The sequence below is a fragment of the Callithrix jacchus genome, chromosome 16 (assembly GCF_049354715.1).
Source record: "Callithrix jacchus isolate 240 chromosome 16, calJac240_pri, whole genome shotgun sequence".
NCBI classification, from domain to species: domain Eukaryota; kingdom Metazoa; phylum Chordata; class Mammalia; order Primates; family Cebidae; genus Callithrix; species Callithrix jacchus.
In genome coordinates this window covers 19,729,883-19,757,273 of record NC_133517.1, presented here as the reverse complement: position 1 = coordinate 19,757,273, position 27,391 = coordinate 19,729,883, and the positions used below count along the sequence as shown (strand labels likewise).

General features: G+C 37.7%; 1 long non-coding RNA gene across 1 annotated transcript; it reads left to right on the top strand.

Annotated features, from left to right (window-relative positions):
- LOC118148528 (uncharacterized) lies at positions 1-25,833 on the top strand. The gene is made up of 3 exons (XR_004735361.2): positions 1-82; positions 24,846-24,936; positions 25,652-25,833. It is a non-coding gene; the product is annotated as an uncharacterized LOC118148528 (long non-coding RNA).
- The last annotated feature ends 1,558 nt before the right edge of the window (positions 25,834-27,391 follow it).

Below are 27,391 nucleotides of genomic sequence, written 5' to 3'. Positions count from 1 at the left end.
AGCAGACTACACTGAAGAGTTTCCTGTGATGATTGTTCAGGACACCAACAGCCCTTGCACAGATGTCATTGTTGCTATCGTGGTAAGTTGATACTTGGCTTATAGGAAAATGTGCTGGTTGGTTGTATTGTCTTTCTCACACACCTGAATCCACTTTATTTACTAACCGCACATTTTTCTGTGTGAAATACTCCAGGATTTATAATTCCTCCAAAACACAAAATACAACAATTGTAATTTAATTATTCCCAAGCCTTAACTTTACTCTTTAAACATCTTTTCATATCATACATGATTTCAAATTTAAATAACCTAAAGAGGAAGAAAATTTCTAATTCATTCTGAGAAAGATTTCTTTTGACCCTTCTTACTTAAAACTAATACACCTTTTTAATGATCTTAACTCACTCACTATATTTTCAAAGAACATATATGAAATAGGAAGTCAAATATTTCTAGCTACTATTCAGATAATCAGTACTTTTTAGAAAAAAAAGTATCCATTTTTTAGAAGATGTATAATCTTGAAGGTCCTGATCTTTAAGGATGGACCTCACAAAGTCCATGAGCAACCAAAAATTGCTTTCAAATATTTTTGTACATGTGTTTTGTATTACTCAGCTAGAGCTTCCATAACAAAGTTTCATATACTGGGGGACTTCACAAAAATTTATTTTCTCACAGTTCTGGAGGATGGAAGTCTAAGATCAAAGTTTTTGTAGGGTTGGTGTTTTCTGAAGCTGCTTATCTTGGCTTGAGGATGACCATCTTCTCACTGTGTTCACTTTTCTCATGGGCTTTTCTCTGTGCATATCCCTAGTGTCTCTTCCTTTTCTTCTAAGGACTTCAGCCCTACTGGATTGGGAACCCACCCTTAGGAACTCATTCATCCTTAATTACCTCTTTAAAAGTCCTATTTCCTAATACAGTAACATGAGACTGAGGGCTTCAACATATACATTTTTGGTGGAACACTAGTCCATAATATGATTAGTCTTTGTGCCCCACTGAAATCTCATCTGAATCATAATCCCCATGTGTCAATGGAGAGACCATGTAGAGGTAATTGAATCATGAGGGTGGTTTCTCCCATGAGGGTCTCATGATAGTGGGTGAGTTCTCACTAGATCTGATAGTTTTATAAGGGTCTCTGAAAGTGGCTTTGCAAAATTATAACTGAGGAAATTATGACAGTTAAGGAAATCAGACCTAACTGACTCCATCTTGCTTCCAGCTTTTAAGCTGTCCTTGTTCATTCCTGGGCACTGGCCAAACTAACTTTAGGAAGGAATCCAGCTTGTGGTTTGACTCTGAAGCAAAACTGATAACAGCTCTTTTCCCCAAAGACACACTTCTTCCCTTGTGACCAACCTGCCTTTGCAGGACTAACAGATTAGCTATAAGATAAGAAATTACAATTTAGTGTTATGCAGCCTCTCACTCCAAGAGTCTGAACCTCCCCAAATTACTCCTGGAGATAGCATTGCTACTGTAAAACTAAAGATTAGTGCTTGAGATATTTTGTAGACCTTGCACTCAATGGATCAGCTGGCACCACCCAGACTTGTAATCTGCCTCAGCCAATTTTGCTATCCTACCCAAAATATAAGATGCCAAGGATAATTCACTCTGACCCCATATGATTCCATCTCCAACCTGACCAATCAGATCTCCACACCTTCCAAGCCCCCACCCTACAAATTATCTTTAAAAACTCTGATACCTGAATGCTCAGGGAGACTGATTTGAGTAATAACTAAACTCTGGTCTCCTGCACAGTTGGCTGTGCATGAATTACTCTTTCTACATTGCAATTCCTTTGTCTTGATAAATCAGGACTGTCTAGGCAGTGGGCAAGGTGAACCCATGGGTCAGTTACAGCTCTTTCCTCTTCACTTGACACTTCTCCTTCCTGCAACCCTGTGAGGAAGTTACCTTGCTTCTTCTTTGCTTTCCTCTATGACTAAGTTTTCAGAGGCCTCCAAAGCCACGCTAAACTGTGAGTCAATTAAACTTTTTCTTACCCAGTCTCAGGAAGTTCTTTATAGCAGTGTGAAAACAGACTAATACAGTAAATTGGTACCACAAAGAGTGGAGTGCTGCTGTAAAGATACTTGAAAATATGTAAGTGAATTTGGAATTAGGTAACAGGCAGATGTTGGAACAGTTTGGAAGGCCCAGAAGAAGATAGAAAGATTCAGGAAAGTTTGGTACTTTCTAGAGACTTGTTGAATGGTGATAGTGATATGGAAAATAAAATCCATACTGCAGGGGTCTCAGGTAGACATGAGGAATTTGTTGGAAACTGGAATAAAAGTGACTCTTGCTATACTTTAGCGAAGAGACTGATGACATTTTGCCTCCATCCTAGAGATCTGTGGAACTTTGAACTTGAGAGAGATGATTTAGAGTATCTGGTGGAAGAAATTTCAAAGCAGCAAAGCATTCAAGAAGTAACTTGGGTGCTCTTAAAAAACATGCTATTTTATGCATTCACAAAGAGGTGGTTTGGAATTGGAACTTACGTTTAAAAGGGAAGCAGAGCATTAAAGTTAGGGAAATTCCCAGTGTGATGATGTGATAGAAAAGAAAAATCAGTTTTTCTGAGGAGAAATTCAGAAAAGCCTGGTGCATAAATTTGCATAAGTAATGAGGAGCCAAATGTTAATGTCCAAGACAATGAAGAAAACATCCCTAGAGTATGTCAGAGGTTTTCACAGTCGCACCTCCTATCACAAACCTGGAGGCCTAAGAGAAAAAAAACTGGTTTCCTGGGCCAGGCCAAGGGCCTTGCTGTTTTGCACAGACTCATGACTTGATACCCTGCATCCCAGCTCTGGCTAAAGTGACCAACATGCAGCTCAGACCATTGCTTCAGAAGATGCAAGCCCCAAGCCTTGGTGGCTTACACATAATGTTGAGCCTGTGGGAACACAGAAGTCAATTCAGGTTTGGGAACCTTTGGTTAGATTTCAGAGGATGTACAGAAATGCCTAGATGTCCAGGCAGAAGTTTGCTACAGGGGTGGAGCCCTCATAGAGAACCTCTGGTAGGGCAGTGCAAAAGGAAAAATGTAGGGTTAAATACCCCACACAGAGTCCACACTGGGGCACAACCAACTGGAGTTGTGAGAAGAAAACCATGAAACTCCAGACACCAGAATGGTAGATCCACTGACAGTTTGCACCCTGTACCTGGAAAAGCCACAGACACTCAACACCAGCCCATAAAAGCAGCCAGAAGTGGGGTGCTGTTTCCTACAAAGCCACATGGGTGGAGCTTCCTAATACCATGGGAACCCACCTCTTGCATCAGTATGAACTGAATATGAGACATGAAGTCAAAGAAGATAATTTCAGAACTTTAAGATTAAACTGCCCCACCAGATTTCAGATTTGCATGGGGCCTATAGCCCCTTTGTTTTGGCTAATTTCTCCCATTTGGAATGGGTGCATTTACACAGTGGCTGTACCTCAGTTGTATCAAGGAAGTAATTGATTTGCTTTAGCTTGTACTGGCTTATAGGCAGAAGGAACTTGCCTTGTCTCACATGAGACTTTGGATTGGACTTTTGAGTTAATGCTGAAATGAATTAAGGCTTTGGAAGACTATTGGGAAGGCATGACTGGTTTTGAAATGTGAAAGGGACATGAGATTTGGGAGGGGCTAGGGGTGGAATAATAAAGTTAAACTTTGTGTCCCCACCCAACTCTCATCTTGAATTATGTAATTCCCATAATGCCCACGTGTGAAGGAAAAGACCAGGTAGACTCATGAGGGAGGTTTCTCCCATGATGTTCTCATGATAATGAATGTGTTCTTACAAGATATAATGGTTTTATAAGGGGCTCTTTCCCCTTCAGTAAGCACTTCTCCTTTCTGCCACCCTGTGAGAAGGTACCTTGATTCCCCTTCACCTTCTGCCATTATTGTAAATTTCTTGAAGCCTCCCCAGCCATGTTGAACTGAGGCAATTAAAACTCTTTTCTTTATGAATTACTGAGTTTCAGGCAGTTCTTCATAGAAGCATGAAAATGTACTAATACACTTCATAACATATATATTTGGATTTTTTAGAATGGGATTCCATATCATTATTAGATTCTGAAAATAATCTCTGATTACCAAATAGTTTAAAAACCATAGATTGAGACCAAATCTTTCATTTTATACATAAGAAAACAGAAACCCACAGGTATTAAATAGTCTTTGATCATACAGCAACTTTCTAATTAGTGAAGTGAAAACTCATGTCTACCTGATAACTTGTTCAGTGAGTTCCCTGTGGGACTCTGCAGTTTGTATTCACAGCAACTGAAAGCTAATTTAATATATGAATTCACAAGGAATGGGTGTGAATGTAGTGGGGTGGCTAAGCTAAGCCTAAACCGAGATTGCTTGAGTTACAATATGTGAGAGATAATGAAAAAGGAAACTGTTGTTATCAAATACCTGGGGCAGATTTAGGAAGATTTGAAAAAGTAGACAGAATTTTATTTGGGAAAATGGTTTCCAACCAGTTGGTAAAACTATCTCTAAGCCCCTATATAGAGAGAAAAGAGCTAGCTGTAAACAGATGGTAAAAGAACTGTTTGAATAAGGAATCTCATGAGATTTAGGACACAAGCAAAGCAGCTTTAGAGCCCTAGTAATTAGTGAAGTCCTAGAAGCGGGAATTAGGATTCTCTCCATTTCTCTCTGAAATTCAATAACATCATGTGGAGAATCTGCAAGGAGCTCTCCGAGGACAGCAGCAGGCTGGGGAGACCAGGGACCAGAGAGCCAGCATGGTTGCACTTCCCAAATGACTTCCAGTCAGTGGGCTTCACTGAGAACATCAAAATGAAAGAAGGCAATTCATGTGACATATCCTGGCTACTTCCAGAAATAATTAGCATGAATTTAATAGGAGTGCTGATGTTCTATAGTCACCTAGACAGGGGCCACAAGCAAGCCATATTTGGTAATTAAGTTAATATGTGCTTAAACTGGGAATATGAAGTCCAGGGATATTCTCTCTCTCTCTCTCTCTCTCTCTCTCTCTCTCTCTCTCTCTCTCTCTCTCTCTCCATTTATATACACACATATAATTATATATACACACATATATAATTATATATACATATATACACAGATACATGTATAATTTTATATAGAAAGAGAATACATATAGTTTTATATATATATAAAGTATATGTATATATACTTTTCTACTGATGGTACTTTTCAGATGTGGATGAAATTTGTAATGCAATGCAAATTACAATTAAAATGAGCCCCACTTCCATTTGCATATACTGAGAGAAATGTTGTAAACACTAACACTTTATTAATTTCTATTGAATGGTGATAATATATGCCTGTTAAGTTGCTCTTTTTTAGGATTAAAGTATTTTCTTTGGGTGACCTGATTTTCTTCTCCTATTACAAATGATTCACAAGGAAAATTAAAGATGCTAAATAAGGTTTCTTATTTTGTCTGGTTCCCATGATAACACGAGCTGCTGCAATGATGTTGACACACACATGAACTATTCTGTCCTCCCAGTGCCTCGAGTAATTATGTCTTGAATTATTAAGCAGTGAGAACTACAGTTCAATTTCCCAAATAATCTGATCTGTTTGAGAAATGGTGTATGCTAACACATCTGTATCAGTGCAAGAGCCTCCTCATAATTCTGTTCCCTCTGTTTCTGCTCTGCCAAAATCAGAGTGGCCCTCTGGCCACCATCTCTTCAAACTCTACCACTGACCTATGGGAGAATCAGGTATGCAAAAGAGTTGACAAAATCTGGCAAAAGACAGACAACCCCTGCCATAAGATAAAAGATCCCTTTCATATTTGGTTTTCCTGAAGCCTCAAACCCCATGGTCACCTGTATTTGAGTCTTTTTCGCCTCTGAGCTCAGCATGAAGCTTAAGGTTTGCTTGACTCTTAAGCATGGAATAACTATCAAATCATCAAACACTGTCTGATCTTTCCCCTGTTGATGAATTAACAAGGGTTTTTTTTTTTTGCTTGCTTTGTCTATGAAAATCTACCTGATTTCTAAACACTAGGATCCCATCTCATCCTTGTTAAATGACCTCTTTTTATTTCTACCCAAACAAGTCCGTTAGAAAGAAGCTGTCTATAAATAAGTAGCCATTCATAATTTTAAGTTAAACACCTAGACATGGGCCACAAGCAAGCCACATTTGGTAATTAAGAAAGAGTCAACTACACCTCCTGGTTCTAGCTCTCTTTCATTAACTAATGAGAGTTACCAAAACAGCTATTATATTTTGAGGATATACCATCTACCAGCAGGGTCTGGTATTTCCCATATATAATCTCATGTAATCCTCTCTTTCATCATGCTAGGTAGGTATATATAATCTTTTTTTACACATTAAAAAAGTTCTTCATATTTCTTTTATCCTACAAATAATAAGGAAATCAATGTGATTCAATGAATTCACATAAACAATATGTCCATTTAATTACTGTTGGAATTCCTGTTTGTTAATTCAAATAAATCCTTAAAAATTGGAATCTGAGGTTTGGGGAGAAAATGTGGAGAAGCAAGAACTTTCTCCTTAAACTGAAACAGATGCTGCTGGTATAGTCAATTGCTAAGATCAGCCAAAATACATAGAAAGAAACAAAGACATGTGTGTGGGCCTCATCCTTGATATCTTATCATAGTTAGAGGGAAGATGAAGTCTGAAAGGTAACTGGAGGGTTGTGACTATCAGAGACTAACACAAGTTCTGGACTGCTTTGGGATATGTGTTTGAAAGAGGTAGCAAAATAGAGTTGATGTTGTTCAACCTCCTCCACTGCCTCAGAAAATTTGAGTTCCTCTTTTTCTTGTACCTTATCACTGAGGGCTTAGATAATCCTCTTTGAGTTTCTTTTTGTCCTGCCATATGGCCAAAACATCTTTCAAAGCATACAGAAGAGATCATATTTTACCTTACGCCCAGCCAGCCATGTGCTTGAGGTTGAATCACTTACAGCATGCAACACACTCAGGTGGCTACTGTCAGTCTCAGCAGTTGGGTTCTGCCAGGGACAGGGTGTCTGGGAATTCAGAGAACTCCATATGGAATTCAAAGGACTCAGTACAGACAGGCTTCTGCAAAGAAAAACATATTTCCAGCATTCCCTTCTCTTCCTAGAAAACTAACATAAATAGTTTAACTTGTCAGAATTACGGTAACTCATGTAATTTATATAAATCTTATATACCTTCAGTATAATAACAAGTTTAAGAGCAAGCACTTATCAGACTTCACTGCAAATGTATTAAATTGCATCCTTTCAGGATATTTTGGCTTCAGAGCTTGTTGTTTACCTGGCATAGTCACCTTCTGAAAGCCTTTATTATTTATTTTAATGGAAAGAAATGATGGTGATAATGCCATGCTTAGAACTCTAGGGGAGAAAATCAGGCCAGCATTCTGAGCATTGCATGTGGAAAAGGAGTTAAACTGCTAGCTCTGGGAAGAAAGTTAACAGTATTCATTTACTTCAGAAATGACTAGTAAATTTCTTCCTTCATGGAAAGCTCTAGAGGGCAAAACCTATCTAGACTTTCTTCTTCTTATCTTCCAGGTGTTTTAGGCAACAAAGTTTCCAATCAATGAGTCCTGATGAGACCTAAATCCCCATAGATAGACTGGGGAGAATGAATGAGGAAGGTTGGTGTCCAACGCCTCTACTATGAAGATACTTTCTACCCATAATATGGCTTCCACCTATAGACATTGTGAACCCACAATTAGTTTTATCTCTGACTGCTCTAACCAATGATGAATAACCACATCCAATCATATTACAAAGCAAAACTAGCCTTAGAGATTTTGGTTTATGGATGTCTTAATATGAATTCCCCTTGAAATCTCCATTGCTTTCCATTTGAGCTGAAGTTATTTCCAACCATGATTTCCAACAACCTGCAACATAAACTATCCTCATTGCATATTATCTTTCTGGAGTTTAATATTCTGACTTTGAGAAAGTTTTGAGAGGTTAAGAAGAATGAGGTCAGACTGGCTGAAACAGTCATGGATAAAACTGTCAGCTTTGTCGAAAATCAAACAGTACTTAACTGGCTTATGACTTTTAGCTTGTGTAAGAAAACCATTCTGTCATGTAAGACTGAATCCTTGGAGATGGGCTGTACAATGCTATAAAATGGGAATAATTATTGAAGATGCACATGACCAGCTGAATTTGTAATTGGCTAGAAAAACAGCCACTGAACGACTTCAAGCCAAATGTAATAGACGTCATAAGGGACATGCCAATACTACACACAGAAGGAAAAGTTATGTCTACAACCTCCAAGATTTACCACTGTCAAGCTTGGCCCTCATCACAATAAACTTTAGAGAATGGTAGCTGCTAATCCAGTAAACAAAGTTTCAAAGATGTGATGCTTGAAACTATTCTGGCAGTGGCATTTTTTCAGGTATAAGTATAATCTTTGCCACGGAGGTACTCAATATTTATTGAATGAATGAATAAATATCTCTTTTATTATCCTTTAATAAGTTGGGAAATGTAATGCTTCAAAGCATTGCTTAGAAAAGTTTCCTGAAATAGCCTTCACTCTGTATAAAATTTAAATGAAGAAAAACAAAATGTAATGAATTTTTGAAAGTTCTCTACAGTAGAAAACTTCCAGCATGGGCTAAAATCCTTTCAGGCCAGTGTAGAGGTCTTGAGAAGATTATCCAGCATCCCAAGGCCTTATGACTCAGGTAGATCTATGAACATTTTTTAAGGTCAAATAATTCTGGCTTGTGTTCAAGGGAGGCATTTAATAATTCTAAACATTCCATAAAATATTGGGCTCATTTATTCATATAACTCTCATTTTCATAACTTTTAATGTACAGTCTGATTTCATTTTTGCTTTCTGACAAGTTAGTTCTTTAAAAAATTGAAATTATAGATGTTTTCTTCCTTTACACTTAAGGATGATGAGAATAATTTATAAATAATTAATATTTATAAGGAGGATATTTATGTTTCTGAAGAGCCATATTCTTATCTATATACACAGTTGTATAACTCTCATAAAATGTGTGACATCCACAACAATGGCAAAGCTTACTAATTATTTGAACTGGACCATCAACTGCAGGATTCAGTAGACAGCTGTGTATACTTTCTGGTTAAGTCTCAAAGAGTAGAATACTGATGCTCAGTGGGCCTAGTATGATGGCTAATTGTAGATGTCAACTTGAGTGGGTTAACAGATACCCAGATAGCTGATAAACTATTATTTCTGAATGTTCCTATAAGAATGTTTTCAAAAGAGATTGGCATTTGAATCACTGGACAGAGTAAGGAAGATTTGACCTCACCAATGTGGGCAGGCATCATCCAATCCATTGAGAGATATAATAGAACAAAAAAGCAGAGAAAGGGTGAAATCACTCTCTCGCCATCGTTTTTTGGCACTGGGACATTCATCTTCTCTGTGTTCAGGCATCAGAACTCTAGGTTCTCCACCCTTTGAACTCTAGTCCTCATATCAACAGCCCACAGTTTCGCAGGCCTTTAGCTTCAGATTGAAAATTACACTATCAACTCCACTGCTTCTCTGGACTTTAACTCAGGCTGAAATATACCACCAGCTTCCCTGGTTCTTCAGCTTGTTGACAGCATGTTGTATATTGTAGAACTTCTCTGCCTCCATAATTGCATGAGCCACTTCCCACTATAAATCCCCTCTTATATATCTGTATCTAATATGGTTAGGCTTTGTGTTCCCACCCAAATGTCATCTTGAATTGTAATCACCATAATCCCCACATTCCCCATGTGTCAGAGAAGAGACCAGGTGGAGGCAGTTGAATCACGGGGTCAGTGTCCCTAATGGTGTTCTCATGATAGTGAATGAGTTCTCAGGAGAGATGATGGTTTTAAAAGGGGCCCTCCCCACTCACTTGGCACTTCTTTTGCTTGCCGCCTTGTGAAGAAAGTACCTTGCTTCCCCTTCACCTTCTGTCTTGATTGCAAGTTTCTTAAGGCCTCCCCAGCCATGCTGAACTGTAAGCGAATTAAACGTCTTTCCTTTACAAATTACCTAATCATGAACAATTCTTTATAGTAGTATGAAAATGGACTAACATAGTATCCATATCTATATCTCTCCAATATACTGGTTTTTGTTTTTCTGGACAGCCCTGACAAATATAGCCAATTTGTGGGTTGGAAGGGATGGCATTTCAGAAAAATCTTTTGTCTCTCTTTCAGTTTTTCAAATAATAAATTTTGAAAATACTTTAATACAGACAAAAATTAAGATTACCCATAATTGTTTTAGCAAGATATAACCATTAATATTAAAGATTACTTGTCTTGGATGTCTTTCAATCTGTGTATAGGATTACTTGTTTTCCTATAATGTTGCCAGCACCAGGTTTTATAATTTTTAAAGTTTTATCGATCTGTAAAAGGACAAACATCATCTAATTTTAATGTATATTTATTTCAGTACCAGTGTCCACTACTGGCAAGTTTCTCCATGTCCACTATTGGCAAGATTTTCCTTCCCTTGTATGACAGCCTGAATAATGGCTCCATAAATATGTTCATGACCTAATCTCTGGAACTTGGAAATGTTGCTTATAGCAAAAGGGATTCTATGGATGTGAACAAATTAAAGGGTCTGAAATATTGTGGGACTAACATAATCACAACGATCCTAAAAAGAGGAATGCAGAAGGTGTGAGAGTGTGAGGAGGAGGTGATGTGATGATGGAAGTGGAGAGGGGAGGGATGGCCTTTGAAGATAGAGAAGGGAGGTACAAACCAAGGAGACAGGTGGCCACAAGAAGCTAAAAAAGGTAAGAAATTCCCTCAGAGCCTCCAAAAGAAAGTAGCCCTGTCAGTACTTCCACTTCAGCTCACTGAGACTGATTTTGGACTTTGACCTCCATAACTGTAAGAAATACATGTGCTTTGTTTTAAGCCACTACACAGTGATCATTTTTAACAATCTTGTGAAATCCTTTGTTATTGAGATATTTTCCTTATTGACCTGCAAAATATCTGGGTATATAAGGGCAATAACTTTTTTTTGGTAAACAGCTTCAGTAAGGTATTATCAACATACTATAAATAGCACATACTTAAAGTGTACCGTGTGACAAATTTTGACATATGCAAATGTCCACAAAATCATCACTCTATTCAAGATAGTGAAACCAACATCACACCCAAAATGTCCGAGTTCCACTTTGTAATCACTCCTACCTCACTTACCTGCCCACCCTCTTCAGGCAAATACTGGTCTTCCTGTCACTCTAGATTAGTCTGCGTGTGGAAGAGTTGCATGTAGGGAACCATACATAACATACTTTATTTTTCACATTTCTAGTGCCTTCAAATAGTTGTTTTAAAATATTTTTTATTTTTCACATTTCTAGTGCCTTCAAATAGTTGTTTTAAAATATTTTGTCTAGAGTTTAATAATTGTCAACTCCTGGCAAATAGCTGATAACTTGTTATTATTGAAAGCTGACCTGTAGCAGAACTATTATAATAACAATTCCCTGCAGGGTACCTTGTTTGTAATGATAGTGTTATTTTATCCTGAAAACTATGCATGGAAATCAACAAATTTTAGATTTTATTAAAATTTGTGTTTCAGAACTGTATCATCTTAGCAGCATTACAAATATGCAGATTTCAATGCCTACTACCAGTCCAGTCCTCAGGGTAAATTTTTTTTTAACTGTATCTCTATATAGCTAAGAACATACTGGGCAACTCCTATGAGTATTCCAAAAGCACTTTGAACTTATCATGTCCACATTTGACTCATTAGCTTTTCCTCCAAATATTCTCTATCTATCTCAGTTGGTTTCCAAGGCCGTTTATTCACTCATCCATGCTGCAAACCAAGAGGTCATTCTTGCCTCAATCTCCTCCTTTATTATCATATCAAATGCAATTGGGGACTGGAGCAGCCTTATGATAGCCAGGAAAACCTCTGATTGTGTTCTAGGGCTCAGAAGGGGTTATGGAAATCAATGCTTTGTGGCTGGCTCCATACTAAGTCAATGGAAGGAGCTGAAGAAGAAGACTGGATTTATCATGTGGAACAAATTGTGTGATGCAAGTTTTAGAGAAGAAAAAAAATATTAAGCCTGGATTCCCAGGACTAGGAGCAATAGCAAGGAAAAATAGGAAGAGGATTTGGGGAAATACCAGCACTGTAGTATGTCCATGGACCTGAACAAGGGAAGTTCCCCAAGTGGGGAGGATATGGCAATTAGACAAATGAGTACATATAGAGCATCAAGATGCTCTATAATGATATATTAATATATGAATAGTAGCACGGGAGAAATGTGACAAAAAAGAAGGGAAGAAAAACAGTGTTGCTATATTGGAAAGAATTCAATACTTTTTATAATAAGGCAACAAGTTATTAATAGAGGTTTAAATGAAGATATTAACTGGACCATATTTGTTGTTGTTTGGTTTTTATTGATTTTTTAAATGAAAACTATCCTATCCTATGGCAGTTTGTAGGACTGGATGTGGTGGATGGACAAACTAAAGTGTTAAAAATACCATCAGAGGACTCTTGTAATGGTCTATGAGAGAAGATATTGCTGTCTAAACACACTCAGTGGTTTTGAAGTAGAATGAAGAAACCAAGTGAATTTTAGAAATAGTTCTAAAGTAAAATTAAAAGGGGGATAAACATAGGTATTGATGGAGAGAGAAATGAAAGATAAAAATGACTTCAAGTTTTCTGGTTTACATAGTTACTTGATTTAGATCATAGGGTTAAAGATTGCTTCAGACATATTGCAAAGCCTGGTGATGATTTCCAATTAGTAGATGAATCTGAAGACAAGATGAAAATATAGACGTTTATGCTGTCAGTAGCTATCGTCAATAAGAAACTAAATGTTCATCTTCTGTATCAATTCAAGTAAATTAGTAGTGCCTGCCTGAGAGCTGTCCTGGATTTGAATTTACTTCCAGGTTCAGTGAAAAACAATGAACGCTTGGTAATTTCCAAAATGGGTAGAAAGTGGGTGGTAGCAGCATGTATCTCAATTCTAATCATCATTACAGCATTAAGAGTACGAGAAGAGAAAGACATCTAGGACATAATTTTTAAGTTAAATTTTTATTGATAAATTGTAATTTTATATATTTATGGGGTGCAAAGTGATGTTACTATATGTAGATATAGATATATATGTATAGTGTGCAATGGTTGAATCAAGTACCATACCCAGCACCTTAAATACTTGTTTATTACATATGTCTAACTGCAACTTTGTACTTTTTAGCCATTATCTCCTCATTTTCCCTCCTCTCAGCTTCTGGTAACCATCATTCTACTCTCTGCTTCTATGAGTTTGATTTTTAAAAATTTTATTCATATAAGTGAGATTATGCCTAGAGACTGGTTTATTTCACTTAGCACAATTTTCTCCACGCTTATCCATATTGACTCAAATGACAGAATTTCCTTCATTTTGAAGGCTAAATATTCTGTTGCGTAGACATGCCACATTTTCTTTAACCATTCACCCATTAGTTGACACTTATATTGATTATATAACTTGGCTAATGTAAATAATGCTGCAATAAACATGAGAGCACAGCTATCTCTTCAACGTAGTGATTTCATATCCATAGATATATACCCAGAAGTGAGATTGCTAGATCCTGTGGCAGAATTTTTGAAACATCAATATTTAAAATGACTGATAGAGAAGAAATGCAAAATAAAAGGGCAGTAGGAATTAATGTAAAGAGAACAAGAGCAAAGCCAAGGGAAAGAATTCTTTTCTAGAAAAAGAAGTAGCAAAAATCTCAACAATGATGGATGAACTCTTCACTGGATTTTATAGAAGACCATTTATGGCCCTAATAATAGTTTCAGTTCCAGCTCTATAATCTGTGTCTATTCTAATCTTTCCAGGCTTAAGGAAATTTTTTCCTATACATTTTTCTACACAACCTGTCACTGGATCCCTCCAAGACTTCTAAAATTAGCACAGAAAACTGTAGAAAAATAAATTCTAAGTGCTAAATAACTGTATTTCAGTTAAACTTTAGGGATAAAATGTATTTCTCAGTTGATCTTACCAATTGAGAGCAGCCTGATGTTATTAATATTGTATCTTCATATTTGGAGATAATTTTAATGATGTATATATGGTGGATGATATTTACAAATAGCAATAATCAATAACTATTGTGCAATAAACATTGGGCTACAGTAAAACATAGTAAAAAATAAGGTGATTTTTTTTTCCTGCCATTGAGAAGTACACAATGAAACTACATAAAAAAGTTGAAATAAAGGATATTTATAAGGAAACTCATTCATTGGATAACTTTATATAAAGCTGAGATAATAAAATAATTAATAAGCATAAGAAATGTGATTAATGAGAGATTAGATTCTACAATTATTAGTGAACTGTTTTCATGAAAAAAAGGTCTAGGGGATAGTGTGATAGTCAGAGTCAGATCAGGAAGATAAAAACTACTCTAACCACATAAACTAGAATTCAGTGTAGGAAATTGGCTATGCAGGTGATAGTAGAAGATGAGAAGCCAAGCCTACAGAGGGGACATTAGGAAGACAACTCAGGAGAGTAACAGTAGTAGGAAGTGGTTATCTCCAAAGTTGGAGAACTAAATGGGGAGACAGAGTTCCTGGAGTCCAGGAGCCCGGGACCTACACCTGTCTAGATGGAAGGCAAAAGCTGCTTTCAGTACACCATCTGCAGTGGGGCCAGTGTGAAAAGGGAGAAATACTCCCACTTTTTCCCACTCACTCTTCTCTCCATTTTCCACACTCTCCCAGCCGCAGTGCCCCCCCGCCCCCCCGCCCCCGCACCCAGTGCTTGAACATAAAGAAGCCACCTGGTGTAGATACCTGAAAACTGCGACCCACAAGGTATGGCCAATCTGAAATACAGGAGCAGACTGGAAGAAGGGCTAGAAATGGAAGGCAAAGAGGCAAAGACCAACACAGAGCATGTTAAAGAAAAAGTTGGGGTATAAAACTTTGCATATTCAGTTCACATTACATATGCTAGAGAAGTGAGTCTAAATCCTATCAGATTCAATGCTTTCTGAATTAGGACAGTCTAATTACCATAATAAATAGGCCCCATATTTCTGGAATGGTTCAAAAACAATAAAAGTGGGTTACTTGTTCAATTAACAGTACTGCATGAGTGAACAGACTCACAGGGCATTTCTCTTCTGGTCTTGCACAAACACACGTTGATGGAAGCTCTGCAATCAATACCTGCCTTCCTGGGTTGTCCTGGTGGTCTCCAACCCTGTCAGCCAGAAGGGTATATGTGGGAACAGCTTTTATGGGCCAGGTCTCGAAGTATTGCCCATCATTTTTGCATCCCACCATCTAGAACACTGTCCCAAAGCTACCTTCACCTATAAGAGGGGCTGGGAAATAGAATCAACATGTGTGCTTGGAGGGCAAGAAAGAAAGTAAACTTCGATAAGCAGTTAGTAGCCACTGCCCTATCAATGTTTTTTTAGTAGCAAATATGTCATGATGCTCCCTGTATAAAAGAAGTATAATTGAAGAGGATCCAAGATGGCCGATCGCTAACATCTCGGGATTGCAGCTCTCAGAGGAAGCACAGAGAACTAGAGGATGCCACACTTTCAGACAAATTCTGGTTGCTCACGGAGCAGAAGAACCCCAGTGGAGGAGTCACATGGGTCACCAGCGCGACTCTTGTGGCCTGCGCAGTGGTTTCACTGGCACCTAGGTGCGGCAGCTCTCAGAGCAGAGTAAATAGGGCTGGCTCCTCTTCCGACTGAGGTTTGGAGGACCCACACGGGTCCCCAGCATGACTCCTGAGGCTGGCACAGTGGCTGTGACGGTACCTAGGCACGGCAGTTCTCAGCGCAGAGTAAACGAGACTGGTTCCCCTTCTGACCGAGGTTTGGAGCCCCAGGAAGGCAGAGTCACCCATTACGGACACAAGAAGGAAGCCAGACAGGAGAATCCTGGGCAGAAAAGCACCACCAGTCTTAACGCCACCGTTCTGGCCCTGGGAACTAACAACTTTGATGTCCAATCAAGAGACCTAATCTGAAAGTCGGTAATTTCAAAGACGACAGGAGGATAAATTTACAATGATGGGAAGAAACCAGCGTAAAAAGGCTGAGAATACTCAAAATCAGAATGCCTATCCCTCTAAAGATGATCACAGTTCCGCATCAACAATGGAACAAGGCTTGATGGAGAAGGAGCGCATCCCAATGACAGAATTACTCTTCAGGGGATGGATAATAAGAAACTTCTGTGAGTTAAAAGAATATGTTGTAGCCCAACATAAAGAAACTAAGAACTTTGAAAAAGGGTTTGATGAAATCCTATTTAGAATAGACAACTTAGAGAGGAATATAAGTGAATTAATGGAACTGAAGAATACAATACAGGAACTCTGAGAAGTATGCACAGGTTTAAACACTCGAATTATTCAAGCAGAAGAAAGGATATCAGAGGTCTAAGTCCAACTTAATGAAATAAAACAAGAAGACAAGATTAGAGAAAAAAGGATAAAAAGGAATGAGCAAAGTCTCCAAGAAATGTGGGACTACGTGAAAAGACCAAATTTATGTTTGATAGGTGTACCTGAATGCGACGGAGAGAATGAATCCAAGCTGGAAAATACCCTTCAGGATATTATTCAGGAAAATTTTCCTTAACTAGCAAAGCAGGTCAATATTCAACCCCAGGTAATACAGAGAACACCACAAAGATATTCCACAAGAAGAGCAACCCCAAGGCACATAATCGTTAGTTTCACCAGGGTTGAAACGAAGGAGAAAATACTAAGGGCAGCCAGAGAGAAAGGTCAGGTTACCCACAAAGGCAAGCCTATCAGACGTACAGCAGATCTCCCAGCAGAAACTCTACAAGCCAGAAGAGAGTGGGGGCCAATATTCAACATCCTTAAAGAACAGAACCTTCAGCCCAGAATTTCATATCCAGACAAACTAAGCTTCACAACTGAAGGAAAAATAAAATCTTTTATGAACAAGCAAGAACTCAGAGATTTTATTACCACCAGGCCTGCTTTACAAGAGCTTCTGAAAGAAGCATTACACACAGAAAGAAACAAACAGTATTAGCCTTTCTAAAAATATACCAAAAAGTAAAGAGTACCAACATAAAGAAGAATTTACATCAACGAATGGATAAAATAGCCAGTTAACATCAAATGGCAGTAACCCTAAATTTAAATTGACTAAATCCCCCAATCAAAAGACACAGTCAAAACCAAACGGCATGTTACATCCAGACCTGTTTCACATGAAAGGATACACAAAGACTCAAAACAAAGGGATGGAGAAAGATTTACCAACCAAATGGAGAGCAAAAATAAATAAATAAATAAATAAATAAAAAGCAGGAGTTGCAATTCTTGTATCAGATAAAATAGATTTTAAAGCAACAAAGATATAATGGTAAAAGGATCAATGCAACAACAAGAGCTAACGATCCTAACACCCAGCTACATAGAGACTTAGATTCAATGAGACAGAAATTAATAAGGATATCAAGGTCTCGAACTCAGATCCAGAACAAGTAAATTTAATAAATATTTATAGAGCTCTCCACTTCAAATACACAAAATATACATTCTTGTCAATACCACATCACACCTACTCATAGGTTTAAATGAAACATTGATTGGCCATTATTAATACCCTTTTTTTCAGAATAAAGCAATATTTCCGTTCACCCTCCCTCTCTCTTCCTCTTTCTTCCTCTCCTTTACTCATTTTTTCTTTCCTTCTCTCAAAAAAAAAGAAGTATAACTTACATGTATAATTTTAAAAATGAATAATCTATGTTATGAAGGTGACATAAAAGGGAAGTGATAATATTTCAGTATGTGAATGCATTCCAGGGCCACACGAGAAGACATGATAAAGTAGTAAGATGCTTGTAACTAGAGGTAGAATCCCCATGTAAAGACTGATACGGATTATTGTATTAGTGACAAATTTCACAAGTGGAACTCTTACAAGGGACATGATGTTCTGAAATGGTAAACAAGTCTTGGTAAAGCACCAGATAAAAAAAGAGATTTTTCCTTCTATTTATAGAATAGTCACATTCTAGAAATTAAATGTTTTTAAAATGGTTCCAATACACTGTTTATATGTAAAATGGTTTAGATTCTTGAGTTAGATATGTATCTATATATTTTTATAAGCATAATATATAATATTAATGTAATAAATAATTATATAAATTTATGTATTGGTTGGTCCTATTTGAATGTCCAGTGAGACTTCTGAAAATTATAAGGCTGAGGACAATTCTTTGCACAGGACTATCCTGGCTTCCTTCTACTAAACATCCACAGCTCCATTACTATTAATAATATTCCCCAACAAATTTAAAAAATACTCCCTAGTGAAGTGTACTGTCTTCATTGACAACTACTACTGGAGACGATGCCGAACCTACATGCCAGCTGAGGCTTTTCTGCCTCTTGAGATAGAAACATCAATTTCACAGTTCCTAGAAGTTCTTGTACTCCAAGAGTTGATGAGAATTTCCAGGTGTGGGTAGGGGATTGGTGCTTACTTTTTCAGGTCACCTCTGGCTCTAAAGAACGGTTTCTGCTGAATTAGTCCACTTTGCAGGTCATCCTGCAAAGGATGTCCTTTGGCACCATCTCTGTTCCATACCTTTTCAACCTGGAAATGAAATGTCACTGTGTTCTTTAGTTTCTGGAAGAGATTGTCACCCCACCATTTCCCAGAATGCATTTGTTTTTAAGACAGATTTGACTGAAGTTTTGATAAACAACATTGCCAAGATATAAACAACTTTTAATCAACATTTGCATTAGAACTACTGTTTTGAAAAGTTAAACATCTACCCCTCAATGCGTTCTCTTCTTTCTGCTTTTACCAATCTCTAATTTACTAATAATTTCTAATACAGAGCCATATGGGTGTGTAAGTGTGTGTTTGTGTGTGTGTGTGTGTGTGTGTGTGTGTGTGCATACTCATACCCTCACCTTCTATCACGTTTACTCAGACTGGTATTTTCTGATGCTCACTAGTAAGAATATCTACCTTCCTGATATTCCATTAACAGGGGGATTATGTTCAAATCTGCATTTTCATTTGACTCACTGAACAAAGCTGCCAGTTTCTAGAAAGGTGTCCTTCAATTTGAATACCTTAAGGTCAGGCAGACCATGTAAGTGTGTTCAGCTCTAGTGTCCATAACTCAATAGGGCACGATGGTTACTGCGGGGAAGAAAAGGGGAGCACTCTTCATTAACATCCAGAGGTATCAAAACAAAACTGATTTAAAAGTTTTCATTCATCACCAATTTATGTCCCTTGTACTGTAACTTTTGTTTCCTACACATATAAATATAACACTGACTATGGTTGCCATTAATAGTAAAAGTTCATGACACTGGAGAGAACTCTGGCCAGAAGATAAGGAGTCTAGGCCCGATTTAAAAGGGCCTTGAGGCCCGGGGTGCACCCAGGAACGCCTTCTTGGACTTGTGCCTCCGGGAATCACTGGGTTAATGGACTGAGGACAAAGTCCTTTCTGGCTTCCAGAGTCTTAGGAGAATTTATGAAATGTAGGAGTAGTAGTCCGTGAGTAGGTCATGTTATTTTCCAATTCCACCCAGAGAAATAAGTTATAATAACAGTTTATATAGGCTACACCTGTCATCTTAAATGTATTATAGCATCTTTTCAGCTGAAATGCCTCCTGAAATAATAAGAAGTAATTTCAATGTGATATAGGAAAAATGAACCTGAAAAATTGACCTTCAATTTCTAATTTAGAGATGGCTCTCAAGAGCCTTCTTGAAGTGATCTTATCATCTGTAGGTGGACTCTAGGTAGCTATGGGCATTTATCATCCAACTATTGGGAAAAGAAAGGTCTTTAGCTGCATTTCATACCACTCAGTGTGCTGTCACCACAGTTATCAGGCTTAGATCCACAGAGATCATGCGTAGATCCCTCTACCGGCTAGCATCAGAATCAAGACAAATACCCACTTACGAGTATCCTTGGTGCCCTTATCTCTGTGTTTAGGTTTAAATCCTACATAATAGAAGACCAGAAAACAAAAGAATAAAGCCTCCACAAGTCGTTTTTATCCTGTATCCAGGGTTAGGCAACCTGAAAGCACAGTGAGATTGAACAGGTCAGTAGAACACATTTGCTCTTTGTGGGAACCGGTACCCAGGGACCCCAGAGATGCACTTTACCTGGACGGCAGGAGGCCGGGGGCAGCAGGGGAGCAGAACTGTAAGAACTGAGGCTGGAGAAATAGGTCAAGATCATAAACTGGAGCACCAGAAATGCCAGGCTAAGTACATGGTGAACCATTGGGAGTTTTTGAACTTGGACTATTTATAACTAAAACTGTGTTTTAGAAAAAATTAATCTGGAATGGATGTTAGCAATAGATGGACATTTCACATTTATAATATTCTCAGAATAATTGGTTAATTCTGCATTTTGACAGTGTATCTGCTCTTTAATTATGCTTAATTATGTAGGGTTATATTTTAACTGGTATAGTTGTTTCATAAAGAACCAGAGGAACATGTGGTTGAAAGGCTACCACAGTAATTGAAACTCGATCATCAACATGCCACTGATGGCAATTTTTTAAGCTTGCCTGCTAAAATCTGCAAAATTCCAAACTAAACTATTTACCAGTTTAATTGTACTCAACCTATTTTCAAAAAGGATGCAAGTTAGCTTAAATTGGAATACAGCTTTAGCAAAATAACAAAACTATGATTTCTTTCTAAGCATTACTTACATGAAATCTCCCTGAACTACTAGACTCAAGGGACATATCCATGATGTTCAAATACTAGAGCCATAGGGGAAAAATCCATCTTTTATTTGCTAGATAAGAATTAGGTCAAAGAAAACATGCTTTATATTTTAGTTTCAGTTCAGATTTCTTTTAAAAAAACTGGGAATCAAAACCATTTGTGACATATTGGGGACAAACACACATACGCAAACAATGATTTTATTATCCTGCATCATTTCCCCAGGAACAGTCACAGAACACATTACTATCTTGAAAAGGATGAAGTTATTCAGAATTGATCTCTTTAGGCTAATATGAATTGGCATAGTATGTCAGCACAAATCCTATCATTTTGGAAAATCTCAAGATAATAAAATAATTTAACTGTATGTTCTGTGAAATTTACAATGCCATCTCCTCAGTCTTCCAGCATTGCCATGCTTCTTCTAAGCTTTTGTCTCCACATCTCTCCTTCTTCAGCTCTCATTTTCTCTTCCTTTCGATCCATCCCTCTCTCTCTCTTTCTCTCTCTCTTTGCAATCTTTTTAGTCTTTCTGTCTTTGAAATGAGATTGGAGGAGCAGCCAGAAGAAAATACATGGTTCATTTTCTTCTAAATATACTCAAATTTCTATTTAAAATAATAGCTTCCTTCTATAATTGTTTTAGAAGCAGTAAGCTGACTTACAAACCACAGCTAATAACAAAAGCAACTCAATTTAGTTCTTTCTAGTAACTGCCTGAGGCACTGGCTAATGGTGAGAGAAAGCTACAAAAAACATTCCAAAGTGGGGAAAACAGCTTCCATTAAATAGCTTTTGTTAAACCAATGTTTTAAAAGGCATATGCTACAATTATAAGTGGGTTAAGGTTGGGAAGACTTTATAAGAGAAAGAATGGGAAAGAAAGGTCATTCCTCCTTAGCATTCTCACACCCTACACAGGAAGGAATGCTGATCTGAACTGACCAAAGCTAAGAACACTGGGCTCTAGTCACTGTGGGCAGAGCTTTCCAAGGAATTAAGCCTTTCTCAGTGTTTGTAATTTCATAGACTCTTTCTAGAACACATAAAAATACTGATAACACCAAAAAAGAAAACCCGGCTTCCTTGGTAGAACTGGGGCTCCTTCCAGGAAGGCTGACATCTTTTAAATTTTGTAGCATGTAAATGTATGACCAATATAGTTCTAAAACATTTCTACAAACCCTTTGCTACTACCCTCCTTAAGAGATGGTCCTTAGTAGGGCCGGGTGCTGTGGCTCAAGCCTGTAATCCCAGCACTTTGGGAGGCCGAGACGGGTGGATCACGAGGTTAAGAGATCGAGACCATTCTGGTCAACATGGTGAAACCCCGTCTCTACTAAAAATACAAAAAATTAGCTGGACATGGTGGCGCGTGCCTGTAATCCCCGCTACTCGGGAGGTTGAGGCAGGAGAATTGCCTGAACCCAGGAGGTGGAGGTTGCGGTGAGCCGAGATCGCGCCATTGCACTCCAGCCTGGGTAACAAGAGCGAAACTCCGTCTCAAAAAAAAAAAAAAAAAAGAGATGGTCCTTAGTTCACCTCTCCTTAACTGTGGGCTGGACTTAGTGTTTCACTTTTATCAATTAAGATATGACAGAAGGGAGGTCATTTCCAATATTAGGTTGTGAACAGCCTATAGCTTCTGTCTTGGGCATTCTTTCTTTCTGAATAATTCACTGTGGAAAAGCCAGATGTGATATTGTGTAAGACAATAGAGAGGCTCACATGGAGTCAGCTGAAGCTGCCAGAAAGAGCGTGGAAGCAGCTTCTCCAATTCTTTCAAATAATTGTTGCCCTGGTCAACAACCTGACTGCAACCTAGTAAGGAACCCTGAGTGGAAACCAGCCAGTCCCTCCTGGATTCCTGACCTTGAGAAACCTTGAGAAAATAGATGTTTGTTGTTTAAGCTGCTGAGTCTTGGAGAAATTTGTTATACAGCAATAGATGACCAACATAATTACCAATTTTTAAAATATAAATCAGCTAATTAGGAAGTGAGAAGTTGTGGTACATTTGCCTGTATGCACCCTCTTTAGTGTCACTTGCTTTTCCTGTACTTGAGTGGTAGCACAGCTTGGAACTACTCCCAAAGGAAAGATGATATGACCATTTCTTCTTTCTCAGTTCCCTTTCTACTCTCTTTCAGCATTGGAACAGTACAGAAGGAGTGCTCTGAGTTTGATTTCCCTGTCCCAGCCAAGTCATTTCTTGATTGCGCTCCCCTTTGGCTGAGCTTATTTGCACAGAGGGTTATTTGACAAAAGGATGCCTTTTCTGGATCTGAAAAAGACCTGATGATATTTTAGTTTTGTTTCTTTCATTCTATGAATTCAAAAATAAGTTTGTTTTTATTACTGTTCTTTATCTTGCTCAGTGCTCTTCCTACTAATATCTCATCTCAACTAGAGAAGGAAGTAGATTAAACAGGCTTTTAAGTCAAAGTAGAAGCTGTGGCCATCAACACATGCCACTCATATCTCCTGCTGCAGGGAGAGTGGGAACAGATAGCACCAGTGGCTATGTTCTGGATCCATCACTAAACCCATGCTTCTCAAGGCTGCTCTTAATACTAGGCAGGGAGAGCACGATGCGGATGCTAAAGCAGGCCCGCTTCTGTAAAATTGGGGGTCTCTTTCACAGGGGACTCCTCTGACAGGTAACTATGTCTCAAGAACCTCCCATTGGCCTACCCCAAATTTTCCTCAAACTGTCTGAGTCAGACACTCTGCCTTTCCAATCCTCCTTCCGGAAGGGATTTCTTCTTCATAAGGGTAACAGGCCTGCAGATCTGCTCACCTCCTCCCATTCCCTCCACCTTTTCCCCGTTACACAGGCTTTTCCCAGTAACAATCTTGCACATATAATCTTGGAATCTGCTTCTAAGAGAACCCAACTAATGTATCCTCCTTTCATTCTCACACAGTCAGGAGACTGTTTAAGTAAAGGAGCTTTCCACTGTGCCAAATGCTATGTCATGTGAATTAGGTATCATGGTCTGGGGGCCAATAACCTATACCTGATCTCAGCCAAAATGCCACGAGGCGATAAGGGGACCAAACACCTAAATAGTGATTAAGTGTTAATTTGCCTTATTTTGTTCTCTGTGCATATATCTCAATCACGATTTTCACTGCAAAAAGTCTCTGATCAAGAACATTATGTACATAAATGGCTGGATTTCTACTCATTCTCCTTTTTTTTTTTTTTTTCCTTAGTAACAGACTCATTACACACCAGGGCAGAAATACACTCAGCCAAAAGTACAATTACACTTTTCTTGTCTGCCTTGTAGGTATATTAGCCAATGTGTTTGTAGGGGAGGAGAAATCTTTTCTTCTATCCATTCTATATTCATGGCTAAGGCCCCTATACTAAAAGACAGACCAGTAAGAAAAAGGCACACAAATTTACTTAATGTAAGTTTGACATGATGTGGAAGATCAGAAGGCAATGAAGACTTGAAAGAATTGGTAAATTTGTGTATTTTTGTGCTAGGTTTTATAAAGAAGTGGACAGCGGTGCAAACATTGTAGATTTTAGAAAGTATGGTCTAACGGTAATAAACTGGGGAGAGCTCAGCAAGGCCCGTTTACTCAGATTCTTCCCTGGGACCCTGTGTCTTCCGTGATGAGGATGTTCCTTTACTCTGCCTATCAGAAAGTCACCTCTGGCCTGAGGGTCTTATGACCTGCTTGGAGAAACATCAGAAAATCTTTCCTAGGTTTTATTACATGCTTCAGGGGAAAAGGCTACAGGGAAGGAGAGAGTGACCTTCTTGCTTCTGCTGTTTTCTCAAATGTCTCATTACGGGGTGGCTTGTCCTGAACCCCATCATTGTGCAAGGAGAAATCATTACTTTAAGGAAACTTTCATTGGGAGTGTTGAGGCAGCTGGGACACAAGGGACACTTTGGTCATTTATCCCTTCTCTTTCTTTTCTGTCTCTAATGACCATATGACAGCTGGAGTTTGAGAAGCCTTCTTCCAAACATGATTTGATTTTAAGAATAGAATTAAGCCTTGAAATATGGTGAAGACTTCCTTTGTGTGAAAGTAAGTAAATTTCTATCTTGTTAAAGGTACAATTATTTGAGGTCACTGTTACTACCAGTAAAACTTACTCCTAACTGATAGATGGACTCATTCATTAATCTTTGATCAATGACCATCTCTCATTGCCAACTTCTTAATAGCACCCTATTGACCCTAATTGTTGGTATAGTTAAAGGCACCCATTTTCAAAATAACTTACCATTTACAAGCAAAACTAATACAGAAAAATTTGACATTTTGAAAAGCTACATTAGAAAATGGTTAGTCTTATAAAAGATTTTATGTCCCAAAAAGTATTTGCTTTAGCACTTTATTAAGTAAATTCTACTGTGTCTCAAAATTCATTCATATATTATTTAATTCATGATAGATACTGTTGTTGGGGAAAGAAGCAGGAAGCCTACTAGAAAAACTTAACACTAAATTGTGTAAAGTTTTTCACACTGAAGAAGAATGAGAAAAGAAGACGTAGGCTCTGCTAATGATAGGTCTAGTGCAAGGCTGTTATCTCCACAATACGAGCTCTATTCATTTCTCATCTTAATCTATACTAGTTTGTTAGATTCTGCTTGCCATATTACTCGCATACCTGAAATAGAGTCTGCTAGTTACCTACCAAGATCTTTTTTCCCTTTTCCTATGTGTTCATGGTAATAGGGTTAAAGCTTATTTATGGCAATCCAGATAAAGACAATACTTTACACCTTTCTTACAGCTAGGTTTGGACCTGCAATTAATTGACTAGTTTCCTCTGTTTAGAAGAGAACATTTTTTTCTAAACTTCCCTCTATTTTCTGGAAGCTGAAAGAGGACAATGCCAGGACCACATCTGGCATCAACCATATAGAAAAGGGCAAAGTGGAAGGGGATTTGGAAGCTTCTTTAACAACTTTGCAGGTATGGTTTATCTTTGCATTTGTTTAAGCATTAATAATTTCCTTCAATAATGTTTTGTAGCTGTCAGTGTTGAGAACATTTTTCTTAGCTTTTTCGTAAGAATCATTTTTAAATTTAACATTTGTTTATTACTAGTATATAGAAATACTTCCGATATATATATATCAAACTTGCATCTAGCAGCTTTGATAAATTCACTTACTAATTCTAATAGCTTATCTGTAGTGTCTACAGTTTTTTAAATACATTATCAGTTTGCCCTGAATCATATCGCTTTCTTCCTTTCTGGCCCTTTCACATGTTATTTTTTTATCTTGTCTTATCATAAGTAATAAGACTTTTGTATGATAATAAATAGAAGTGCTGTGAAGAAGACTTTCTCATATTCTTAATCAGAATCCAAATTCTGATTAAGTAGGTCTGTAGTGTGACCTGAAATTCTACATTTATTTCTTTTTAAATATGTATGTATGTATGTATGTATGTATGTATGTATGTATGTATGTATGTATTTAGAGATAGAGTCTCGCTGTCACCCAAGCTGGAGTGCAGTGGTGAGATTTCAGCTCACTACAACCTCCACCTTCTGGGTTTAAGCGATTTTCCTGACTCAGCCTCCCAAGTAGCTGGGATTACAGGCATGTGCCACCACTCACAGCTAATTTTTTGGTATTTTTTGTAGAGATGGGGTTTTGCTGTGTTGGCCTCAAGTGATCTATGCGCTTCAGCCTCCCAAAGTGCTGATATTACAGGCATGAGCCACTGCACCCAGCCAAAAGTCTACATTTCCAACAATATTCCAGGTGATGCCGTGTTATCAATCTACAAATCTTATTTTAAGTAGCAAAGGTGCAGTGAATATCCTTGTCTGATTCTCAGTACTGGGGATGGAGCATTCAATGTTGCTGCCATACACAAGGTGTGTTCTAGAGGTTTTTTGCTTCTTTGATTTTGTGGATATCATGTATCAGATTATGGCATTTTTTTGTTTCTAGTTGATTTGTTAAAATTATTGAATATTATAGTTTATCAAATTATTTTGCTACTTTCAATATAATTCTCATTTTTTGTAGTGTTCTGTTAATGTGGTGAATTACAATGATTTTCAAAATTGAATCAACCTTGCATTCCTGAGATCAGTTCAACTAGGGTATGATATAATATTCTGGTTATGTGTTGTTAGATTCAATTTGCTAATATGCGGTTTAAGACTTTTATGTCTATGTTCACCAGTAAAATTGGAAGGTAATTTTCATTTCTTTTAATATGCCTTTCAAGTTGTGGTGTTATGATTATATTGACCTCATAATTTAATTTGGGAAATGGTCCCTTTATTTTTATGTTCTGAAAGGATTTGTGTAAGAATGGTTTATTTCTTCCTTAACCGAAAGAATTTACTGTTATAGCATGTAGGCTTATAATTTTATTTTATTTTTACAAGTTATTAGTAGGGGATTTAATTAGATAGAATATTTTTAGTTTGTGTCATTACCTCTTGTGTCAATTTTGGTAAACTTTGTTTTCCTAGGAAATTTTTCTTTTATTTAAATTTCCAAAT